The sequence below is a fragment of the Triticum dicoccoides genome, chromosome 4B (genome assembly GCF_002162155.2).
Source record: "Triticum dicoccoides isolate Atlit2015 ecotype Zavitan chromosome 4B, WEW_v2.0, whole genome shotgun sequence".
Classification (NCBI taxonomy): Eukaryota; Viridiplantae; Streptophyta; class Magnoliopsida; order Poales; family Poaceae; genus Triticum; species Triticum dicoccoides.
This window is the reverse complement of record NC_041387.1, coordinates 218,575,470-218,601,022: the sequence shown is the minus strand read 5'-3', so window position 1 is coordinate 218,601,022 and position 25,553 is coordinate 218,575,470. Positions and strand designations below refer to the sequence as shown.

At 47.1% G+C, this 25,553-nt stretch overlaps 1 non-coding gene across 1 annotated transcript; it reads left to right on the top strand.

Annotated features, from left to right (window-relative positions):
• The first annotated feature begins 15,216 nt into the window (after window positions 1-15,216).
• TRNAK-UUU lies at window positions 15,217-15,289 on the top strand. The gene has a single exon. It is a non-coding gene; the product is annotated as a tRNA-Lys (tRNA).
• Window positions 15,290-25,553: the final 10,264 nt, after the last annotated feature.

Below are 25,553 nucleotides of genomic sequence, written 5' to 3'. Positions count from 1 at the left end.
TTATAGGCAACTCAATGCGCAAACCATAAAAAAGAAATACCCGATACCGGTCATTGATGATCTTCTGGATGAGCTACACGGTTATATTGTGTACTCAACAATCGTTTTATCTATTCCCACATCGATTCACCAATCCTGGAACTCGTTATGGATAGAAGGTCCGTAGAAGTGAAAGTAGGACGACGGGAGAAAAGAGTAAGGAGTACCGGAAAAACAAGATTTTGGACTTTCTGCCCACGAAGAAATAGTAGAATTTGAAACTGGAAAGATTTACTTTGGATAGTAAATCTCCAAGGGCTATAATCCAAACAAAGGAGGAGCTAGCGGATAGTTCGAATTTCAACGATTAGGGAGGGGAATGAAACACTTGTCTTTCACAATCAATGTCACATCCCTAGTTCTGGCCTGACCTATGCTTGCTTCCATCTGTGCATCATGTTTAAATTTTTGAAACTTGAACTAAGGAATTTAGAAGCCTCAAAACCCTAAATAAAAGAAGGGCAAAAACCCTAAAATCCCATTCATTGTTCCAAAATGCTCTTCTTAGATGTTTAATATTTTTGGCAAGGGTTTTGATCTAAACCAAAAATATTGAACATTTTTAAGGATTTATTTTTGGGAATTTGAATTTAAATCATTAGCTATTTGAATTTGAATTATATTCATATAATGAGAATATAATTTCAAATACCCCTGAAATATTTTATGAGCTTTTGGAAAAGTCCATCTAGCAAAATAAAAATATTCAAAGGAGCTTTTGGCATTGTTTGAATTATTTTAAATTCAAAACAGTGGCAAAAGATTAAATAAAAAGAAAACAGAACAGAAATTTAAAAAAGAGCAGAAGGACTTACCTGGCGCCCACTTACCTGGCCCAGCTCCTCCAGCGGCCCAGCCCACCGCCGCTTCCCCCCTGTCGTCTTCCTCCCTCGCCAGAAGGACAGAGGTGAGGCGTGGCGCGCGCCCGAGAGCCCTCGGCCACCTCCTGCTTCCCCCGGCCTCCCTAGCGACGCCACGACGACGCCCCGTGTCCCCTCACTCCTCTTCCTCTCTCGCTGCTCCCTCTCTCCTCCCCTGGCTCTCTTCCCTGAGCTCACCCGAACGGAGCCGCCGCCACCGACGAGCTCCACCACGGCCACCGCCTCCCCCTCGCCTCTCCTACATGCCCCGAAGCCCCGCCATCGATCACCGCTTCGCCCCAACCTGGCCCCAAGCGTTGGGACGGCCTGCATCGCCGACGGCCTCATCTTCTTCCTTCTCAGAAGCCGGTCGCCGCCGACGTCGATTCGCCACCGACAGGACGTCCCCGAGCCCACTTAGCGCCTCGCCCGACTCCCCGTGAGCTCCTCTTCTCTTCCCCTCACTCCGCGCACTTGATTTCGTCCCCTACCTAGCTGCCCCGCCGAACCCGAGCTCCGGCCGCCGACATGGACGGTGAGCTTCGTGCTCCCGAGCTCCTCCACCTGCGCTCGTTGCTTCTGAGTGTTCCTGGTGACCCCAGCAACCCGTAGAGCCCATCGGCCGCGCCCGCCGTGCCCCGTAACGCCCAAAGCCTGGATTCCCGAACTCCGGCGGCCGCCCGGCTCGCCGCCGCCGCTGTTACACACACCCCCAGCACACCACGCGGCCACCACCGGATGCGCCTCACTGCCAGCGTCCCGTAGCTGCAAACCACGAGCGAAACGATGCTCCGTAGCTCCGTCCCCGAGCAACTCCGGCGAGGTCTCGCCGTCGCCCTGGTCGCCGGCGTCACTAGCTGACGTGGCTCCGTCATTAGGAGCTAATCCAACTAACTAAACCACCTACAGTCACTGACAGTAGGCCCCACCCCTGGTCAAACCCCAGTCAGCGTTGGGTTTGACCGGGTTTAGCTCCTGTGTCACTGACGTGTGGACCCCACACGTCAGGTTTGACCTGGACCTGGCCGTTGACTCGCTGACGTCATGCTGGCGTCAGGCTGACGCAGTTAATTCATTTACTGGATTTATTATTATTCAGGAAATTCCAGAAAATGCCCTAAACTTCAAAAATTCATAGAATTCAACCGTAACTCCAAATTAAATAATTTATATATGAAAAATTATCATAAAAATTCAAGGAATCCATCTGTACCATTTTCATGCATGTTAGAGCAACTTATAGATGCTGTTTAGCACAAATCATATTAATGGCATTTAAATATCCACATATGGAGTTTGAGTTTGAATCTTGGATTCAAACCAACTTCATTTAACTTTGTTGCTAGCTGTATTAGCTCAAACCACATTCATATTGCCATGTCATGAGCATGCATCATATTGTGCATTGCATTGATTGTATTTCTTCCTTGTTGCCGGTGATTGCCCCCTTTCGATAGACGTGATACCAACGATGTGATCGATGACACCGATGAAGAGCTATATTATCTTCAGAAGTGCCAGGCAAGCAAAACCCCCTTGTTCATTCCGATAAAATCCCACTCTCTCGCTCCTGCTCTCTATTACTGCATTAGGACAACAACGATTCAACTGTTACTTGCTGCGGTAGCTGAACCCCTTTATCCTTTGCATGACCTGTCATTGCCACAGTAAATAGATGAAACCCACTAGCATGAGTAGGAGTTGTTTGAGCCCTGATGTGCCTACTCATTCATGCTTGTTTGTCATGCCTGCTACTGCTTAGAGTTGAGTCAGGTCTGATTCATCGGGGATGAATCAGAGGCGTGTGAACATGTCCTACTGTTGAGTGCTAAGTGTGTGAACACGATTTGGTAAAGGTAGCGGTGAGAGGCCATGTAGGAGTACATGGTGGGTTGTCTCATTGCAGCCGTCCTCAGGAACTGAGTTCTGTGTTTGTGATCCATGAACAGCTACTACCACACATTGGGATCCTTAATTGACTCTCTCGACTTATTAATCAACATGATCTCTGTCCAGGAGTTGCAACTAGTTTCTGGTGTTTGTAGGTAGTGTTAGTAGTCTACCAAGTGGCACCCGGTACAGGTTGGCTTGGGACAGACTAGGCACAGTGGCACGGTGTACCAAGTGGCACCCGGATGGTGGGCTTGGGAACCCTGCTCACATCGTTTGGGGCCGTGAGCGACACCCCGGCCGGATCTCCTTGCGGATGGAACCCGAATAGGCGATAAACCTGGACGAGAGACTTGTATGGTTAGTCAGGTCGTGGCCGACTCCCTCGCCCGGCTTCCGCTTGAAGGTTGCCGAGGTACATGACGTGTACAGGACGGTAAGTGGCTAGAGCGTGTGTGAAGAAGTACACCCCTGCAGGGTTAATATCATCTATTCGAATAGCCGGATTCCTCGGATATGGAAACTTGGACCCCTTGCATAGTTCATAGACAAGTGAAAGTGGATACTCTAAAATACGCAAGATAAGCTTGAGTGCTATGGATGGCGTTCTCGTAGGGAGACGGGAGCGGATCCATAGTGGTGTATTGATATGGTGAATATGTGGACTCGTGTGCGCCACCTCAAAAGAGTTACTTGCAGTCATAGTTCAGGATAGCCACCGAGTCAAAGCTGGCTTGCTGCAGTTAAACTCCGCCACCCCTTTGTTGATAATGATGCATATGTAGATAGATCTGATGTAAGTCTTGCTGGGTACATTTGTACTCACGTTTGCCTATTTTATGTTTTGCAGAGAGACTTCAGTCTCGCTAGTAGTACCGTGTGGACTTCGACGTTTAGCTTGTTACCTCAGCTACGATCTTGTACCCTCGGCAGGATCTGGTAGATAGTCAGACTTCTCAGCCTTTTTCATTTATAGATGTCTGTACTCAGACATGATAGCTTCCGCTTGTGCTTTGACTTGTATGCTCTGATTGTTGGGTCATGAGACCCATGTTTGTAATATCTCGCTCCTCGGAGCCTATTGAATAAATACTTGAGTTGTAGAGTCATGTTGTGATGCCATGTTGTATTTGCACATATCGAGCATATTGTGTGTATGTTATTGAAATGCTTGGTATGTGTGGGATCTGACTATCTAGTTGTTTATCTTTAGTAGCCTCTCTTACCGGGAAATGTCTCCTAGTGTTCCCACCGAGCCATGGTAGCTTGCTACTGCTCCGGAACATTTAGGCTGGCCGGCATGTGTCCTTCTTCGTTCCTGTGTCTGTCTCTTCGGGGAAATGTCACGCGATGAATACCGGAGTCTTGTTAGCCCGCTACAGCCCGGTTCACCGGAGTCTTGCTAGCCCAGTGCTACAGCCTGGACTCACTCGCTGATGACCGACACATTCGATGCTGGGTCATGAATGCCTGTCCCCGTAAGTTTGTGCCGCTTTGGGTTTACGACTAGCCATGTCAGCCCGGGCTCCTTATCATATGGATGCTAGCGACACTATCATATACGTGTGCCAAAAGGCGCAAACGGTCCCGGGCAAAGGTAAGGCGACACCCGTGGGAATACCGTGCGTGAGGCCGCAAAGTGATATGAGGTGTTACATGCTAGATCGATGTGGCATTGAGTCAGGGTCCTGACAGCATTGGTATCAGAGCTTGACTGCCTGTAGGATTACCAAGCCAAACCGGTCGAAGTTGTGTCTAGAAATGCTTTAGTTATGTAAGGGAATTGATTGTGGGATGGAAACGTAAGGCTCTTTTTACTCCTTATACCTTATGCCTTCTGATCTGAGTCATCTTATCTTTCCTAAGGGGTTAAGGAACTAGGCTATCTCTTCTTTCTATCAGGATCACGTGTTACTTATCCGTAGAATTATAAGATTGTTGGACTTAAGCCTCTGTTCAGTTCCTACTACTTCGGTATGTTAGCTGTTGATCTCCAAACCTTGATATTGTGCTTTTGAGTGGTTATGCCACCATTTTTGTGATTGTCTCAAATCTTTTTGAGCATTTACAGCCGTTATGCTGTCCGAGTCATCCTAGGTTTCTTAATAGTCTGATGCATTTGCAAAATTCTTTCCCCCTGGTTTCGATGTTTCTTTATGCCAGCTCAATCACACTAATTGTTGAGTTGAGGTATTCCATTGCCTTGACAGTTATGTGGGAGTTATTATTATGACCCTAGGTGTCTTAGGGGATCATCTAGTGGTCTAGCCATGATCTATGTTTCCAGTGTGATGATTCTGGCCGTCATTATCAAAAGCATCCCGTGATGCCATTTAGTTAGTAGGCATTCTATTTCTGGGTTTTGAACCGAGATTCACCCTACTTACCTCATGTTGATAGTGTTTGCTTGTTCCTTTAGGATATTAGTAACTTTGCGATAGTCCTCGAAGTTCGTGGTATTTCCTTCTTCCAAATACTATGAACCACTTTATGGCAGATGTTTATTGGATCAAAAGATCACAATTAGAGTACTCTTGAGGAGTTCTCCATTCATAAATCGTGACTCTGCCAGTCCTACCTCTCTGCATGGGTTATCCGGAAGAAACATGTTGAACTTAGTTCAGCATACTAATCTATGCATCCACAACTCAGAAAATTATATGTTCCTTTGAGTTGTTCTCTTTAGTTGCATTCTGACCCTCGTCTATCAATTGATATTCAAGAGTATGCGTGCATTGGTGTATCGAGGCCTATTACTCTTGTGGTCCGTCAAGCCATTCTATTCCGGAATGACTAGGAGAAACAAACTCCAGTACCTCATCCATATCTAGGATTGGGTCAAAACAATTGTACTCCGCAGATCAAAATGCCAATCCAGCTTTTGCTCTGTTCTACCTTGGAGTATTACCATCTTTATATCGGGATTGTTATAGGAATTGCACACCATCCTATGAACTCTTGGTAGAGATACTTCTCACCATCATTAGTCATTCCTCGGTCCTCGTGTTGATGCAACCGGAATACCGACAAATGAATTGTGATGTGTGAAATCAATACTCCCAGCAACCTCGTTGCTTGGTAGTTAAAGGATAATAATTTCATTCTTAGCTGTTGGTTTTTGAATCATCCTTCTAAGACTGATCGTGCTACCTAATCCTTATTTCGGTGCACCCTTCGATTGATGAGTTAGGATCTTGTCAAGTCCTCACTCATTTGATCATATCATCTTGCCCTGACAAGCAAGATTGTTCTCGAGCTTAGTAACATACCGGTGGTTCATGATATTCCGAATTTCTTCTCGGAAGTAACACCAGGTTGTCGCCTGACCACTATGTTGATCTCGTGATCAAGTTGGTTTATTCCTGTAAACCACTATTTCTCCAAGAATCCGTGTTGGATACCCCTGAGCTAGTTGGTTAAGCTAAACAACAACTTGGAGAATTCGAAGATAAAAGCTTGCCTAAGTTAGTTCGTTCCAAAGGGATATTCTTCTGTAGTGTGTGTTGAAGAAAGATGATATCTTCATCGATTGGTCCCTGTGATCAGTTGCTGGACCTATTGTCTTATCAATCCTTTGATTTGAGTGTGGGCTATCCTGAATCAAATCAGTACCAACGATGCTCGTAATGTTGTCTTACTCGTGGTTGATCCCTCGAGCATATACCATTACATCTTTGGTCTGACCAATACTATCAATGTGTTCACATGATGGTGGAAGTCCAGTGATATGGAAATTCCGATGAGTTGTTGTTGAGCCCATCAGCAGCATTTTGTCTCCCCCATGATTCATGTTGAACATCAACCTAGTGTTGGAAACTTTTATAGGCATTTTCTTCATGCCCCGTTCATGAAGTATATGCTGGATGAAAGAAGTGACTTTCTTTGATTCACGTGCATTTGATGTAAGTTGCCGCCGTGGGTTCGAGAAAGTTAGTTTTGCTTCCTCTGGAATCGTCCCAAGTCAGTCATGCATGTGCAAAGTATACTGTGGTTTGGTAGATTAATTACCTCCACTCCATATGTATTCCGTAGCACACCAAGCCACTGACTGATTTGTTCTAGGAGAAGGAGTTCTTTCTAAGAGCTAATCCGGACTTATGAAAGAACTTTGATATCCTCGATGATGGTTCCCAACCTGAACTCGGTAGTGTTTTATTGTAAGACTACCATGTGATCATGTTTTGTCTGGGACAACATGTTCACATGTGTGCAGCAGAACCAGCTCATGTTTTGGAGCTTACTACCGTAGTCCATTTCCCGAGAATCTTGCAACGTCATCTCGTCGATTGTGTTGCAAACTTTCATTTTTCTTCCTAGACTTGATGGGTCTGGAATATCCTGACACCAATCAGATCTGAATCTCAGGAAGATATAATGGTTGGAACATTTCCCAAGAACTATAATATTAGTCCCTCGATAACTGGTAAAGTGGATGTCGTGGCCAGCACCACCCAGCCGAAGGACCTATTATTGTAGTATCTTAATTGAAGAAGTTGGCCACCTTCCCATAAGGACTTCGTAGGATTTACCTCCCTAGTTGTTCCTTATGGATTTTTGTGTTTTTGAAGTCCGACCTTTACTTGATGTTCTAGATACCAGACCATTTCTATGAATGGGTTACACTAGCACATCAAGGAGAACATTAGAAGAGGAGTGCTAAATGTCTCTCGGTCGATCATCCAGATTTTGTTTCCTTGGCCTCGCTAAGGTGAAATCTGAGAAGGTGTTATCTTCCTTTGCATCTGCATCATCCATCATTAGTCATCATGGTAGTATGTTGTGTTGCCAGGATCCCTGACATGGATATTGGTAAAACCTTGATGAATATGGAAATGCTCAAGTTCTTGAGAGCACGCACAAGCGCTAGGTGTTATCATCGGTACTAACTGGATTGCTCTCAGTTTCCTCGGCAATGCTATGACCTTTTCAAACAGTGAATTCACTCACTATTGTTGGGTTCTTCCCTAGTTACCAGAATCATTCCCAGCATTTGCATTTTGCTCCCAGCTTGCACCGCCAATGTGCCATTGTACCATGGGTCTCTTCCATTTCCGGTGATAAGCAAATTCATCCATTACGTTGCCTTCAACAAGGTAATCCACATCATCCATTCTGGCCCGAGTATGCCATTCTACCGACCCCCTCCAGACGATCGCTCGAGAATTACCTTAGGCTGGTTTAAAGAGTTTCAAGGATCTCTGGATCAAAGGTAATTCTTTTTGCCACTTAAGGAAATAATCTACGAATCACACTCCTCCAGGATGTTTCGTCGTGGTATCATGGCAACTCAACTCCTCGGTACGTTGACAATCGTTTACCACCTTCTTAAGTGTGGAATTATTGTCCACCTAGTGAACCTTTGTCATCTGCTTCACCCCATTCCTATGGATGTGTGCTTCGTCTCTCAGCTCGAGTGATGTTGCTATGTCTCATTCCTTGCATTGATCCTGAGTTGTTCGACCTTTGAGAAGATCGATCCTTCCAGAATCTTTCTTTCCCTCTCGTTGTCAAGTTAGCAGGATTTCTCAGAGCAAGATGACGGGACAAAGATGGTGATCGAATCAACGTTCATTTGAAGTGCAACCTGGATCGTGAAGATTATACTAGTTTGCGTTTCCCCTTCATCTTACCCTACGCTTGAATCTCGAGACGAGATTCTTGTTTAGTGGGGGTGAGTTGTCACATCCCTAGTTCTGGCCTGACCTATGCTTGCTTCCATCTGTGCACCATGTTTAAATTTTTGAAACTTGAACTAAGGAATTTAGAAGCCTCAAAACCCTAAATAAAAGAAGGGCAAAAACCCTAAAATCTCATTCATTGTTCCAAAATGCTCTTCTTAGATGTTTAATATTTTTGGCAAGGGTTTTGATCTAAACCAAAAACATTGAACATTTTTAAGGATTTATTTTTGGGACTTTGAATTTAAATCATTAGCTATTTGAATTTGAATTATATTCATATAACTAGAATATAATTTCAAATACCCCTGAAATATTTTATGAGCTTTTGGAAAAGTCCATCTAGCAAAATAAAAATATTCAGAGGAGCTTTTTCCATTGTTTGAATTATTTTAAATTCAAAACAGTGGCAAAAGATTAAATAAAAAGAAAATAGAACAGAAATTTAAATAAGAGCAGAAGGACTTACCTCGCGCCCACTTACCTGGCCCAGCTCCTCCAGCGGCCCAGCCCACCGCCGCTTCCCCCTGTCGTCTTCCTCCCTCGCCAGAAGGACAGAGGCGAGGCGTGGCGCGCGCCCGAGAGCCCTCGGCCACCTCCTGCTTCCCCCGACCTCCCTAGCGACACCACGACGATGCCCCGTGTCCCCTCGCTCCTCTTCCTCTCTCGCTGCTCCCTCTCTCCTCCCCTGGCTCTCTTCCCTGAGCTCACCCGAACGGAGCCGTCGCCACCGACGAGCTCCACCACGGCCACCGCCTCCCCCTCGCCTCTCCTACATGCCCCGAAGCCCCGCCATCGATCGCTGCTTCGCCCCAACCTGGCCCCAAGCGCTGGGACGGCCTGCATCGCCGACAGCCTCATCTTCTTCCTTCTCAGAAGCCAGTCGCCGCCGACGTCGATTCGCCGCCGACAGGACGTCCCCGAGCCCACTTAGCGCCTCGCCCGACTCCCCGTGAGCTCCTCTTCTCTTCCCCTCACTCCGCGCACTTGATTTCGTCCCCTAGCTAGCTGCCCCGCCGAACCCGAGCTCCGGCCGCCGCCATGGACGGTGAGCTTCGTGCTCCCGAGCTCCTCCACCTGCGCTCGTTGCTTCCGAGTGTTCCTGGTGACCCCAGCAACCCGTAGAGCCCATCGGCCGCGCCCGCCGTGCCCCGTAATGCCCAAAGCCTGGATTCCCGAACTCCGGCGGCCGCCCGGCTCGCCGCCGCCGCTGTTACACACACCCCCAGCACACCACGCGGCCACCACCGGATGCGCCTCACTGCCAGCGTCCCGTAGCTGCAAACCACGAGCGAAACGATGCTCTGTAGCTCCGTCCCCGAGCAACTCCGGCGAGGTCTCGCCGTCGCCGTGGTCGCCGGCGTCACTAGCTGACGTGGCTCCGTCATTAGGAGCTAATCCAACTAACTAAACCACCTACAGTCACTGACAGTAGGCCCCACCCCTGGTCAAACCCCAGTCAGCGCTGGGTTTGACCGGGTTTAGCTCCTGTGTCACTGACGTGTGGACCCCGCACGTCAGGTTTGACCTGGACCTGGCCGTTGACTCGCTGACGTCATGCTAGCGTCAGGCTGACGCAGTTAATTCATTTACTGGATTTATTATTATTCAGGAAATTCCAGAAAATGCCCTAAACTTCAAAAAATCATAGAATTCAACCGTAACTCCAAATTAAATAATTTATATATGAAAAATTATCAGAAAAATTCAAGGAATCCATCTGTACCATTTTCATGCATGTTAGAACAACTTATAGATGCTGTTTAGCACAAATCATATTAATGGCATTTAAATATCCACATATGGAGTTTGAGTTTGAATCTTGGATTCAAACCCACTTCATTTAACTTTGTTGCTAGCTGCATTAGCTCAAACCACATTCATATTGCCATGTCATGAGCATGCATCATATTGTGCATTGCATTGATTGTATTTCTTCCTTGTTGCCGGTGATTGCCCCCTTTCGATAGACGTGATACCGATGATGTGATCGATGACACCGATGAAGAGCTATATTATCTTCAGAAGTGCCAGGCAAGCAAAACCCCCTTGTTCATTCCGATAAAATCCCACACTCTCGCTCCTGCTCTCTATTACTGCATTAGGACAACAACAATTCAACTGTTACTTGCTGCGGTAGCTGAACCCCTTTATCCTTTGCATGACCTGTCATTGCCACAGTAAATAGCTGAAACCCACTAGCATGAGTAGGAGTTGTTTGAGCCCTGATGTGCCTACTCATTCATGCTTGTTTGTCATGCCTGCTACTGCTTAGAGTTGAGTCAGGTCTGATTCATCGGGGATGAATCAGAGGCGTGTGAACATGTCCTACTGTTGAGTGCTAAGTGTGTGAACACGATTTGGTAAAGGTAGCGGTGAGAGGCCATGTAGGAGTACATGGTGGGTTGTCTCATTGCAACCGTCCTCAGGAACTGAGTTCTATGTTTGTGATCCATGAACAACTACTACCACACATTGGGATCCTTAATTGACTCTCTCGACTTATTAATCAACATGATCTCTGTCCAGGAGTTGCAACTAGTTTCTGGTGTTTGTAGGTAGTGTTAGTAGTCTACCAAGTGGCACCCGGTACAGGTGGGCTTGGGACAGACTAGGCACAGTGGCACGGTGTACCAAGTGGCACCCGGATGGTGGGCTTGGGAACCCTGCTCACATCGTTTGGGGCCGTGAGCGACACCCCGGCCGGATCTCCTTGCGGATGGAACCCGAATAGGCGATAAAACTGGACGAGAGACTTGTATGGTTAGTCAGGTCGTGGCCGACTCCCTCGCCCGGCTTCCGCTTGAAGGTTGCCGAGGTACATGACGTGTACAGGGCAGTAAGTGGGGAGAGCGTGTGTGAAGAAGTACACCCCTGCAGGGTTAATATCATCTATTCGAATAGCTGGATTCCTCGGATATGGAAACTTGGACCCCTTGCATAGTTCATAGACAAGTGAAAGTGGATACTCTAAAATACACAAGATAAGCATGAGTGCTATGGATGGCGTTCTCGTAGGGAGACAGGAGCGGATCCATAGTGGTGTATTGATATGGTGAATATGTGGACTCGTGTGCGGCACCTCAAAAGAGTTACTTGCAGTCGTAGTTCAGGATAGCCACCGAGTCAAAGCTGGCTTGCTGCAGTTAAACTCTGCCACCCCCTTTGTTGATAATGATGCATATGTAGATAGATCTGATGTAAGTCTTGCTGGGTACATTTGTAATCACGTTTGCCTATTTTATGTTTTGCAGAGAGACTTCAGTCTCGCTAGTAGTACCGTGTGGACTTCGACGTTTAGCTTGTTACCTCAGCTACGATCTTGTGCCCTCGGCAGGATCTGGTAGATAGTCAGGCTTCTCAGCCTTTTTCATTTATAGATGTCTGTACTCAGACATGATAGCTTCCGCTTGTGCTTTGACTTGTATGCTCTGATTGTTGGGTCATGAGACCCATGTTTGTAATATCTCGCTCCCCGGAGCCTATTGAATAAATACTTGAGTTGTAGAGTCATGTTGTGATGCCATGTTGTATTTGCACATATCGAGCATATTGTGTGTATGTTATTGAAATGCTTGGTATGTGTGGGATCTGACTATCTAGTTGTTTATCTTTAGTAGCCTCTCTTACGGGAAATGTCTCCTAGTGTTCCCACCGAGCCATGGTAGCTTGCTACTGCTCCGGAACATTTAGGCTGTCCAGCATGTGTCCTTCTTCGTTCCCGTGTCTGTCCCTTCGGGGAAATGTCACGCGATGAATACCGGAGTCCTGTTAGCCCGCTACAGCCCGGTTCACCGGAGTCCTGCTAGCCCAGTGCTACAGCCTAGACTCACTCGCTGATGACCGACACGTTCGATGCTGGGTCATGAATGCCTGTCCCTGTAAGTTTGTGCCACTTTGGGTTTACGACTAGCCATGTCAGCCCGGGCTCCTTCTCATATGGATGCTAGCGACACTATCATATACGTGTGCCAAAAGGCGCAAACGGTCCCGGGCAAAGGTAAGGCGACACCCGTGGGAATACCGTGCGTGAGGCCGCAAAGTGATATGAGGTGTTACATGCTAGATCGATGTGGCATTGAGTCGGGGTCCTGACAATCAATTCTTTCTTTTTTTTATGTTTAGGACACGCGAAGCGAGAGCGAAACTCGGTATGAGGAGAAGACTCGGCAAGAGAGGTTTGAACAAGAGGAACTGCCGTCTAGTTGAGTTTGATCATTCTCTCTTTCTATCTCTCTTTCTATCTCTCTTTCTTTCAAGAGCTGAATAAGGGCATATCCACAAAGGAGAGAGAAATCGGACATTCTTCTTTACCCCCCTCATTATTCAAGACGTGAATATAAAGTTTATTGTACTCCCTTGGATCTTTTCCGGGATCTTTACTCGTCGTTGATCAAGGAAGCTAGAAGGAAGATGGGTGGTAGGGTGAATGAACATTCGTATCCTCTCCGACTCGTCGGTTAGGAGAGTAGCGACCAAAAAGAAATCATTATACAGGATAACTGCTATAGAGATAAAATGTAGGAAGGAGAAAGTTGGTTTCAATGAGTCATGTGAATTGTAGAAGAAATAGGTAAACAAGGCGGGTTAATATATATACGTTGAAAAGCAAGGGGATAAATTGAACGAAATGAAGAGCAATCCAGAATCCGATTTTGTATACTATAAGAAAAAGGCACTGAAAACTTGGAAACGGAAGATGTTGCAACTGATATGGGTAGTCACACATTCGGCAAAATGGTGTAGTGGTTGGGCCAGGTAGCTTCTTCTTTTGAACAGCATTTCATTCTGTTTTGGATGCTTTCTACTATGTTTCAAGTGATCAAAGAAGAGTTTATTTCCCACTACTCATATCACATCTTATGTGTTGATGCAAGATGACTAAATCAATAAGATGGTATTCGTATTTGATTAGACAAGATGGTATTCTTCTTTATTCCGGAGCACAACAATCCGGATCTCTATCTTATAGCTTATCCTTCCTATTTTGTATGTATTATGGTCATGTCAAGTCAATGGTCTGTGTGCCCTACAACCGGTCTTGAATGGCTTCAGTGAATTGTTTGCTGAGCCTACAGAGTGACCTCCTAGGAGGACAATAGACCACAAAATACCCTTACTACCAGGCACTAAACCTGTCAATCATTAGAGAAGGGACAGAGTTCAAGATAAGACTATCTTGCCTGTTTGGTAGAGAGAGTACCGGGTATTCCGATGGTTAAAGATTCAAGTCTTAGTGGCAAAGGGGGACAGCTTTGGCCTGCAACCGTTTCCACTTTACGGCCCACAGCTTGTGTTCTTCGGTATTAATTCGGTTTCTGTTTGTTTGGCTTGTCTCGTGCACCACCTGAATTGAATCATAGTAATGGGACTTTGGTAATCCAGTGATGAAGTTAATGCTGATAATGGACCATGCTTCATCAGGAATGGGTAGAGGATCGAAGAGGCCAGGGAGTTTTTAATGTTCTACCTTAGCTTGCTGACAGATTTGACACTTGTTGACAAAAGATTCCACTGATTGAAAGATTCCTGTCCAAGCAAATAGTGCCTTGATGCGGTGATAAGTAGCAGTAATGCCAGAGTGGGGACCAATACCACTGGCATGAAGTGCTTGCAAGATGTTTTTTTTCATTTAGAAGTTTGCACCAACCCATACTCTTCCTCTATATCGAATGACCCCATTATGCAATGAATATTTGCTATTCTTGTGAGTGCTCAGGACTGCCAATTCAGATAGTCAATTCTGGGTGAATGTGTCTTTGCTGTACCCTGCAACAATATCAGTGAGCCATTATGGTTGACAGGAAGTAATGGCATTGAGTTCATCTGGCTCATGTAATCTAGATAGTGGTGCATCAGCTGCCCTATTCTCTGAGCCTTTTATTGGATGGTATATTGTAATCCCATGAGCTTGAGGAAAGGAAAGCTTTGTGCTGCATTGGTGTTTTAAGTCTCTGAGCAGTCAAATGAGCTAAGCTCCTATGAATGAAACGCCTGTCCTGCTAAGCCCAAACTCTAATGTGCTTGACTTGGAAGTAGGCCACTCTTTCACTTTGAGGATCTTCTTTTAGTATGTAGCCACCCCTTGCCCACTAATGACATGACCCAGGTATTCTATCTGTGGTTGAGAAAATGAACATTTATTCAACTTCACATATAGTTGATTCTGCTTTAGAAGGTCAAATACTTGCTGCAAATGGGTGACATGATCTTGCAAGGATTTGCTGTAGATTAAGATGTCATCAACAAAAACAAGTACACAAACCCTAGTCAGCTCAGCCAGAATTGTGTTCATAGCACTCTGGAGGGTGGGTGGTGCATTTGTGAGCCCAAATAGCCAAAAATTCATAGTGACGTGGGTCTTGAATGCTGTTTTGTATTCGTCTGCTTCATGTAATCTTATCTGATGGTAACCAGCTCTCAGATCCAGCTTAGTAAACCAAACAGCACAAGATAACTCATCCAACAATTCTTCAACTACAGGCATTGGGTATTTTATTAGACGAATCCATCTTATTTCCTTATTTCTCTGTTTTGGTAGCAGGAGAAGTAGTTTGTTCAGCCCGGACTTCAAAGTAGTCTCCCCCCTTGACATTCTTTTTTAGATAGAATCCTCAATGAGTGGAAAGGACTCCCAAACTTGTTCCACAGTACTATACCATACAGAGCCGCGCCCTTGTGATATGATAAGAAGAAAAGGGGCCAGGCCGCCCTCTTTTCTTTTCCGCACCAAGCCTTCTTGTAAAATCGGGTGTATAGCTCAGTTGGTAGAGCATTGGGCTTTTAACCTAATGGTCGCAGGTTCAAGTCCTGCTATACCCAAAACAAAAAAAACCACTCTTGTATTCATAAGGATGCATAGTAGCCTTCAAAGAGCACTCTTTGGCCTTGAGAAAAGCCCCTTTCTCATCAACATCTCGACTTCATGTGACACCCCAAAAATTTGGCCTTGTTTTAATGAATTAAAATTTTGCCAGGAATTAAAACTTTGAATATCTGAGCTCCATTTTGATTTTCAAATCATTTCCTTCCCTGTTATGATGAGTTTTTCCCAAAGAGAAAACTTTTCAAATATGTTATTGGACTTGTTTAACCTCTCAAGAAAAACTTTCCTTTTATCAGTATAACTAATTAACTAATTTAATTGCTTGATCTTTAAGAATGGATTTTCAAGGTTAAATGGCCATATTTGAACTACAACCATTTGATAGATTCACTTAAAATTCCCACAAAAATTCGGAGATGTCACGTGATGTTTTTAAATCACTTTTATGCAAAAATATATTTCATTCATGAAATACTTTGAACCCTACACTCAATTTTTCTTCTCTGGTCCAGAGTGCATTTTTGCACTACAACTCCTTTAAACAATTCTATCTAGCCTCCACCAAAATTATGGGATATTGTTAGTAGCATATGATTCAACTTTATGCAAAAACCTCGTGCTGTTCTTTGAAAAATTTGAGTGAATCAACCTCATTTTCATTCTGGACCAACTTGATGGTTTGTACAGCAACCATATTTTTACTTGCTCTTTAACCCTTGATTATTTCTCCTACTTGTAGTCCTCCATGTTAAACCCTTAAGTCCAGGAGCATGCACCTTTTGGATCATTTTTGGTTCACGAAATAATGCTATTTATTTCCTGTCCAGAATTGAGTTTTGTAAAACTTGCACTAACAAGTTGCTGCATTTGACCAACTAACCCCACCACCCTCTTGTACATCTAAAGAGACCACCATCTGGAGTTTTTGGCCACTCCAAGACTTGCCTAAGTGCCCTTGGCATTTTGCCAAACACCTTATGGGCAGGATCTGTTTTGGCATGAATTTTTGGTTTGCACTGTGAACCTGATCCCCTGACCAAACCAGCTTGTCCACTGATCTCCTTGCAAGCCCAAACCTAGACCTGTTAACCCACAGCCTCAACCGCGACCTCTAGCATGCTCTGGCATTTCGTCGAGCACACTCAGTGCATGCACGGGACGCACCCAGAGCGCGCGTATTGCACGACCCGTGCGCCGAGCCGACACGCTGGCCCCACGGTTTTGGCTCGCTCCGCGGCATCATGCCACGCGCTCCCCTTCTCACAGCTACGCGCCAAGCCGCCCCTCGCCGCGCCCGGCAGGCCAAGCGCTAGCCTCCGCCGCCGCCCGACAGCCTCTGCCCATGTCGGCGCCGCCGAACCTTCCTCCGCTCGCCACCTGGCCCCTGGAACAGCGCGTGCTCATCCACGAGTGTGTCCACTAGCGCTCGTCGCCGCCACGTTGCCCTGGCTACAGAGAGGCGGTTCGCCGGAGGGCTTATCCACGGCCGCCGCGGAACCGACGTCGACGAGCTATAAAAAGAGGACCCCGAACCCATTCACGCACACAGGCAATCTTAGAATGCTCCCCTAGTTCTCCCGTGGCAGCCAATCGACCCGGGGGGGCCTCCTTCCTCATCTCCGGCAACTCCTGCCGCCGCCACTGCCCCGGCCAATTCGGCACCACCAGGACCTCCCACTCTCCGTTCTCTCCACCAAGAGCTTCCTCATCTTCCGGTGAACCATTCCCACTACTCGATGTTGATCAGGAATCAACATAACCCCAATCACACTCTGCTCCCGAAGCTCTCCGTCCGCCGCGAAGCTCACCGCCGATGACCCCGTCCACCCCCGAGACCATAACACCCACCGGCGGGACCGCCTCGACCCCCTGAGCCCGTGGATGGCTTCGGTTTCTCGAACAAAGCCGCCAATCACCGGCGGCGATCGCCGGAGTTCCGCCTCCGCTCGGGACAGAGAAAGAGGAGGGATAGACTGGTCAAACCTGACCAGTGGGCCCTCTGGACCCACTGTCAGCGACCGCGTGCCTGTCCACGTGGGATTAAGTGAAGGCGTAATCCCCCCAGTACGTTTTCCCCGCTCCGAAAGCGTATTCCCCTCCGAAAGCGTTTTCTTTTCTGTTTTATTTAAATAACAGATTTTGACCAGAACTTTGACTGGCTATAACTTTTTAAATACAACTCCAAATGAAATGATTCTTTTTCCTACCTCTCTCGAATTTCACCTAGTTTATTTTAAGATTTATTTGAAAAAATTTCAGAACAACTTTTGGTGCTGTTTTTATTTTGTGTGTTAATTCTTTTATATTGCTAAAATAGGATTTTTGAAGAGAGGAGAAATGTTTCAACTTTTGGAGTGCACCCTGCCTTTCCACACATTGAAGGCAAGCATTCTGAACCCCGGCATAATATTTTTGTGTGTTCGATGACACGTTCAGAACATCACCTCACTTTGGAGAAACTTGTTATTTCATGTGATATGATCATATGCATGGGTGCATGTTATTGATTTCCATGCTGTTGGAAATGGACACACTTGTGATGATAATCACCCTCATGTGCCTTGCATGCATACCGGCAGGAACCCGAGAAAAACCTCTGCCTTGGGTAGGCATGAGTTTGTCGCCGGTCTCCGTCGGGACGGTTATGTCTGGTATGGCATGGCAAGGTGATATGAGCGGTGACTCTGATGGTTGAAATATATATTCGTCATGCTAATCATGCAGGGAATACTTAAACCACCTGAGTCGACCATAGATCGAGTCTTGTGCCAGTAACCCCCATACTTGTTTCGTACTACCACTCGTCTCTACAACAAGTAGAGTACGGTTCAGTTAGTTGTCAACCTCTTTTTAGCACACACCGTACAGAGAGGCCATGGTGGAAGATACCGGTTGTAGCTGGTAGGCAGTCCACCTGGTCCGGGGGCATGGGTGTTTCCGGTTGGGACCGAGAGGGGAGGCCACCCCTTAGAGCGCGCGATATAAATTTGATCCCATGCTACGCGAGGTTGTAGCCTCCCCACTTAGAGTTTGCTTAACAGGTGTCGTGGGTGATTCCAGACACGTATGAGATAAGCTGGTGTGTGCGAGTTAGGTGTGTTTTCAACAAAAAGACCGTAGACGGAATTAGTCCCGATGGACTAAAGAAATCCGTTACTCGTGGGTAAAGAGTACACCCTCTGCAGAGATTAAACCTATTCGAATAGCCGTGTCCATGGTTAAGGATTACAGTCTGGGATGGGTCAAGTGTCGGCCTTAGTGTAGGTCTTCGGAGGTGAAACTGTTAACCAGGAATGGAATTACTACTTGTGACTTGTGAGAACTATGATGATTATTATTGTTGACTAACCCGTGATATTATGGTTATTATCGAGTATCTCTGGGATGGTTCTACCTCCCGGATATTCACTATGATTGTTTATTTTAAAGCCCCGACTGTGGCATTTCTTTTAAAGCCCTTTATGTGGTGTCGCTCAGATGCCCGACTGTGGCATTTCTTTTAAAGCCTTTTATGTAGTGTCGCTCAGACGCCCGACTGTGGCATTTCTTTTAAAGCCCTTTATGTGGTGTCGCTCAGACGCCCGACTGTGGCATTTCTTTTAAAGCCCTTTATGTGGTGTCGCTCAGACGCCCAACTGTGGCATTTCTTTTAAAGCCCTTTATGTGGTGTCCCTCAGACGCCCGATTGTGGCATTTCTTTTAAAGCCCTTTATGTGGTGTCGCTCAGACGCCCGACTGTGGCATTTCTTTTAAAGCCCTTTATGTGGTGTCGCTCAGACGCCCGACTGTGGCATTGCTTGTTATTTGTTTCATAAATTTTAATACTACCATGTTATTGCATTTTTATGAATAACTTGCTTGCACGCATCAGAGTTTCATTTATCGTTTGTGACTGACGTCATGAGCATAAAATATTTTCAGCACATCATTGTTATATTATACCTGTGTTCATAATGTTTGTGAGTACATTCAAAGTACTCACTGGCTTGTCCCTGTCTATTGTCTTGGCCAGATTTTCTTGCACGAAGAGGAGCGACGCGATGACAGCCCCGGAACCTAAGTAATGGAGATAGCATCCTCGCGAAGATAGGAGTTAACATGGTTAGCTGTTCCCGTGGGAAATGGAGTCCCATAGACACTGATGTTTCACAAACTGCTTCCGCCATCAACCACTAGAAACCATTTGTTGTACTCACAGGCCAGAATGGTCTTGTACTACATATGTTGTATTCTGCTTGAAAATTTCTGTATCAAGTTGGAGCCTCATCAGCTAACAGTAATCCTGGGGCTGATGAGCACGACGGTCTTTTCTGGAAATTTATTACCCGGAAAACCCGGTCGTGGCAGACTTGGTATCAGAGCCAGGCTGACCATTGGCTAATCCTATCTTAGCCAGGTCGAAAAACTTAGGCAAACCAACCCACTAGACCTTAACCAAACCCCATCCAAGCTTCTCGTGCAAGATAGCCACAAAGTGACCCAACACCTTTTGGCAGTCGGTGCCCAACCTATCAACCTAACCTGTCGCTCATGCGCTAGTGACCGGCCCCTAAATAGTCCTTTCTCGCAAGCGTGCGAAGGAAGACTCCGTCCCCTTTTTCCTATAAAAGGGGGCACGCTAGCTCCAACACAGCACAGCACAGCCTCTACCCCCAAACCGAGCCGCAATGCCTGGCCCTGTCGTGCACAATGAAACCACAGCAACCAACCTTGGAGGTTTTGTGACCATACTCGCAAACCTCACCCGTCGTGCCTATGCGTTAGAGGAGCCACCAGAATATGTTGTGTACCAAGGACCCAGGAGCGGTGAAGACCGTCAATTCTGGGCCACTGTGCACATTTACGGTAGGGGTCTAGCACCCGAGCGCCCCTACAGGTTCACCGGAAGAACAACTTCCTTTGAGCCACAAGCCATCCAGCTAGCCGCTCGAGAAGCTATAGTTCATCTCAGGCACTTGTCGCCCAGAGTAAACTGTCGCTCGTTCCACTACTACCCCAGACGTGAAGGGTATGGTAGACCACCCCAAGTTGCCAACGGACATCACGAGACAGATTCTGCATTGTTGCACCTGGTGCGCTATGTAAGTGCACTAGAGGAACTGTGCGATCAAATCACTATTGATTTAATTGCAGCTCGTGGAGAGCTGGTTCGTCGAGCCCCGCCGAGAGAAGAAAACGATCCCAACGCCGACAACCCAGTCGTGCTATTTGGACAACCGATCGAGACTCCGAGATCAGCTCCAGCCATCAGCTGAGATGCTTTGATGACCCCAGAAGTGCTTCGTCGCCTTTTGGGAGCAAACTCCAACGGGGTTGTGGCCAACAATCCCCGCGATGGTCATCATCACTACTCCGACCCTGCAGTTCCTCCGCCATCTCCAACTAATCCCGGCAGTGATACACGTGGAGAAGCCTCGACATCCACCAGGCACGCCCGTTTAGACATTAACGAGGTAGACTAAGCCATATGAGTAGCACTGAGTTTCAGTGTATCCTCACTTTGTAATCGTGCGACCGTGTATATTAACGCAGCCTATCGTTGTGCCTCTGTTCTAATAGTGGCCTTGCATTTTTGGTCAGCGCATAGTTGCATATTTTTCCAGGCACAACTACCAAAACCAACCCGACGACAACCACAGTAACACGTCTCTTTATGAGATATGTGTATCTCTGACACTGACCTGACCTTTGGAGCTAAGCTGGCAAATTTATTACCTTTCACCACGGTAAAACGATCCGGCTCCATTGCTATATAAAGGCCACCTTGTGACCTTACCCAGCAACCCTCACCTTGTGCACCACACTCACAACTTTTTCCTGTCATGCCGAGCCCCAGCATTCATCTGAGAACCCCAGATGCAACCCCAGGTAGCTTTGTCAAAATATTGTGGGATTTTACCCGCAGTACCATGGGTTCTACCCAGCCACCTCAGTACGAGCTGTTCAAATCAAGGATCACCCCATCCACCTCGGAATATTGGGCAGCAGTACACATTCCTCCTGTAGACCCCAACCAAGATCCAACGGAAATTTCCGTCATGGGGAAATCTATGCCAACCGCACACCTGGCCATAGAAGCTGCTGCGAAAGAAGCGATTGCTCGTCTTTGATCCGCCGTACCCTATGCCCACAAACGAGGATATTATTACTTTCCGAGCCGTGCAGCACCCGGAGAAGTAACATCTTTTCCCGGTGGACGCATGGAGAGAGACCCAGTGCTAGCCAACCTTATCCAGTACATCATTGCTCAAGAGCATTTGAACCAGCGAGTGATGGATTATCTCCAGAGCCTCACAGATTTAAATCCTCAGATTGCCATCGGCAGACCACTGAGGCCCGACCCGGAGAGACGCATACATCGACTGGTCAATCCACTTTCCCCGATAGAAGAGGAGTGTATCCCTTTACCAGAGACATTTTATCAGGACCCCACCCAGTTACCATTTTCATTTTAGACGTCACTACTGTATTTGTTTTTTTTGCAACATTTATTTATGTGTGTGACTTATGCGTGATACCCTGAGTTTGTACGACGAGTCAATTATTTTGGCTTCTACTAATGTGTGTAGTTTTTGTTGTGGTTTATGCTCCTTTAAATTAACTGTTTTTCCCTCGCTAAATCCTGGAGTGAGATTTCTTTTCCCTGAGTTGCTACACCTGCCCCTTCTCACGACATGGATTATTTAATTTCACACAACACCACGCAGCAGACTCACAACCATAATCATTCGGACACATACACTGTTTGCAAAACCTTGCAACGGTGTTACATCCAGCTAATCGCCCCCTAACAACAGTTAGCACCCGGCACACTCCATCTACTCCTCATGATCACCACCACCGCGGAGAGCCAACAACCGAGCCGCAGCGTCGCGACACTCGTCGAGGATCATCGCGCACAGGAGCACAGAAAGCCCCAGCAGTATCACCAGCCCTCCGCATATCAGGATCACAAACCAGTCCGGCATCGCCTCCGCCATTAGAGCCTCACCCGAGCTTCTGTAAGCAGTAATGGAGAAAGAAGGAGGAGGAGAAGTGAGGCCAGGTGTAAGGAAGAAGAGAGAGGCACCCCGGCCATTTTTATAGCTCGAGCTCGGTGTACGGTGGGCGAAGTCCACCAACGCCGCTCGTCGCCGAACGTCGGTGTTCAGAGTCGAATCCACGAGCAGTGCCGACAGCGCGCTGGCCCGCGAGGTGAGTGCACGCTGCACCGGCAGCTAGCACGCCGCGCACTACCACAGTACGGCCTAGATGCCCTACGCGCTAGGCATCACCGGTGGAGAAGGCACGAGAAAGTGCGCGGGAGAGAGGAGGAAGAAAGAGCCAGAGGGAGAAGAGGAGACTGACAGTGGACCCCGGGTCCACCTGTCAGCCAGAAAGAGCACTGTGCTCTCGGGTACGACCAACGTATATCTAAATTTAGGAGTTATTCTAAATTTATATCCAGCGTAGAAATCTCACGATTTTGTCCCGAACCGTAGACTCTTCCTCGCAGCACCAGTTTTCACACTGTGGTTTTTCACCACTTATTGCCCTCTCACTAAAGCCACATCTTTATTGCATAGTATTTTCTTAACACAGCTTTTAACAAATCTTGAGGATGAGATTTTTCTTAAGGGGGATAGTATTGTGACACCCCAAAAATTTGGCCTTGTTTTAATGAATTAAAATTTTGCCAGGAATTAAAACTTTGAATATCTGAGCTCCATTTTGATTTTCAAATCATTTCCTTCCCTGTTATGATGAGTTTTTCCCAAAGAGAAAACTTTTCAAATATGTTATTGGACTTGTTTAACCTCTCAAGAAAAACTTTCCTTTTATCAGTATAACTAATTAACTAATTTAATTGCTTGATCTTTAAGAATGGATTTTCAAGGTTAAATGGCCATATTTGAACTACAACCATTTGATAGATTCACTTAAAATTCCCAAAAAAATTTGGAGATGTCACGTGATGTTTTTAAATCACTTTTATGCAAAAATATATTTCATTCATGAAATACTTTGAACCCTACACTCAATTTTTCTTCTTTGGTCCAGAGTGCATTTTTGCACTACAACTCCTTTAAACAATTCTTTCTAGCCTCCACCAAAATTATGGGATATTGTTAGTAGCATATGATTCAACTTTATGCAAAAACCTCGTGCTGTTCTTTGAAAAATTTGAGTGAATCAACCTCATTTTCATTCTGGACCAACTTGATGGTTTGTACAGCAACCATATTTTTACTTGCTCTTTAACCCTGGATTATTTCTCCTACTTGTAGTCCTCCATGTTAAACCCTTAAATCCAGGAGCATGCACCTTTTGGATCATTTTTGGTTCATGAAATAATGCTATTTATTTCCTGTCCAGAATTGAGTTTTGTAAAACTTGCACTAACAAGTTGCTGCATTTGACCAACTAACCCCACCACCCTCTTGTACATCTAAAGAGACCACCATCTGGAGTTTTTGGCCACTCCAAGACTTGGCTAAGTGCCCTTGGCATTTTGCCAAACACCTTATGGGCAGGATCTGTTTTGGCATGAATTTTTGGTTTGCACTGTGAACCTGATCCCCTGACCAAACCAGCTTGTCCACTGATCTCCTTGCAAGCCCAAACCTAGACCTGTTAACCCACAGCCTCAACCGCGACCTCTAGCATGCTCTAGCATTTCGTCGAGCACACTCAGTGCGTGCACGGGACGCACCCAGAGCGCGCGTATTGCACGACCCGTGCGCCGAGCCGACACGCTGGCCCCACGGTTTTGGCTCGCTCCACGGCATCACGCCACGCGCTCCCCTTCTCACAGCTATGCGCCAAGCCGCCCCTCGCCGCGCCCGGCAGGCCAAGCGCTAGCCGCCGCCGCCGCCCGACAGCCTCTACCCATGTCGGCGCCGCCTGTCGTGGTTCTAAGCCTGACAGTAGAGTGGGGGGTAGGTATGGAGAGGCAAGGTCCTAGCTATGGAGAGGTTGTAAACACAAGGGATGTACGAGTTCAGGCCCTTCTCGGAAGAAGTAAAAGCCCTACGTCTCGGAGCCCAGAGGCGGTCGAGTGGGTTATGTATATATGAGTTACAAGGTGCCGAACCCCTCTACCTGTGGAGAGGGGTGGCTTATATAGAGTGCGCCAGGACTCCTGCCAGCCCACGTAGGAGAGGGTTTAAGGTGAGTTAAGTCTGGGGCGTTACTGGTAACGCCCCACATAAAGTGTCTTTACTATCATAAAGTCTACTTAATTACAGGCCGTTGCAGTGCAGAGTGCCTCTTGACCTTCTAGTGGTCGAGTGAGTCTTCGTGGTCGAGTCCTTCAAGTCAGTCGAGTGAGTCCCTCGTTGGTCGACTGGAAGGTGACCTCTTCTAAGGGTGTCTTTGGGCAGGGTACTTAGATCAGGTCTGTGACCCTACCCTAGGTACATGACCCCATCATTAGCCCCCGAATGGATTGAGGCTTTGAGTGAGGAAGGAGTTGATGTTGTTTCCGATTAACTTTTGCACACTGGTCGTGCGTTGTTCTGGACCAAAGAATCTCTTCGTTGATAGTGACCAACTTGTCTTCAGTCGACTCGATCCATTCTCTTCTTTCGTCGAGTGATCTTTCGGGCTTTGACGATTTCCGAGCGACGGATCGTAGGAAATTCCGCGTCTGACAGACTGGTCTGCCGTTCGCGGATTCCGCGGGATGCGAAATTTGGGGAAGCGCGCGAAGTGGAGCGGACCGCGGCGTTCGGATGGGACGGGACATAGACGCCTCGATCCCCGCGCCGCTTTCTTCGCCATGTATCCCGCCTGCATAACTGTTCCTGGATATGATTAGATCGACCGGGCCCACCTGTCATCCACTCGGAAGGGACCTTATAAAAGCGCCCGGCGAGGGTTTTTTGTACAGTGCCTCAGCATTCTCTTTCTCTGCTCCCTTTGTCTCTGCCCAACGCGCTCGCTCTAGCCTCCGCCCAACCTCTCCTCGCGCATCTCACCGGCAACCATGGCCAAAGGAGAAGACGGCGGCGCTGGAACGCGCGAAGAAGGCGTCGGCAACGGAGAAGGCGAAGGGGAGATCCACCAGCCACGGTGGGTCTTCGTCTAGATCCCGCCTGCCGAAGGGCTGGGTCCAAGGAGATTGGATCCAGTCGACCATCACGGAGAAAGATCTCCTCGACATGGCCAACGAGGGCATGATCCCCCATGGAGCTGCGAGGCTTCCGGGGAAGGAGTGGCAGCCCCAGCCAGAAGAGGGTGAGTGCGTGCTCCTGGCTACCCGTGTCGATCGTGGATTTT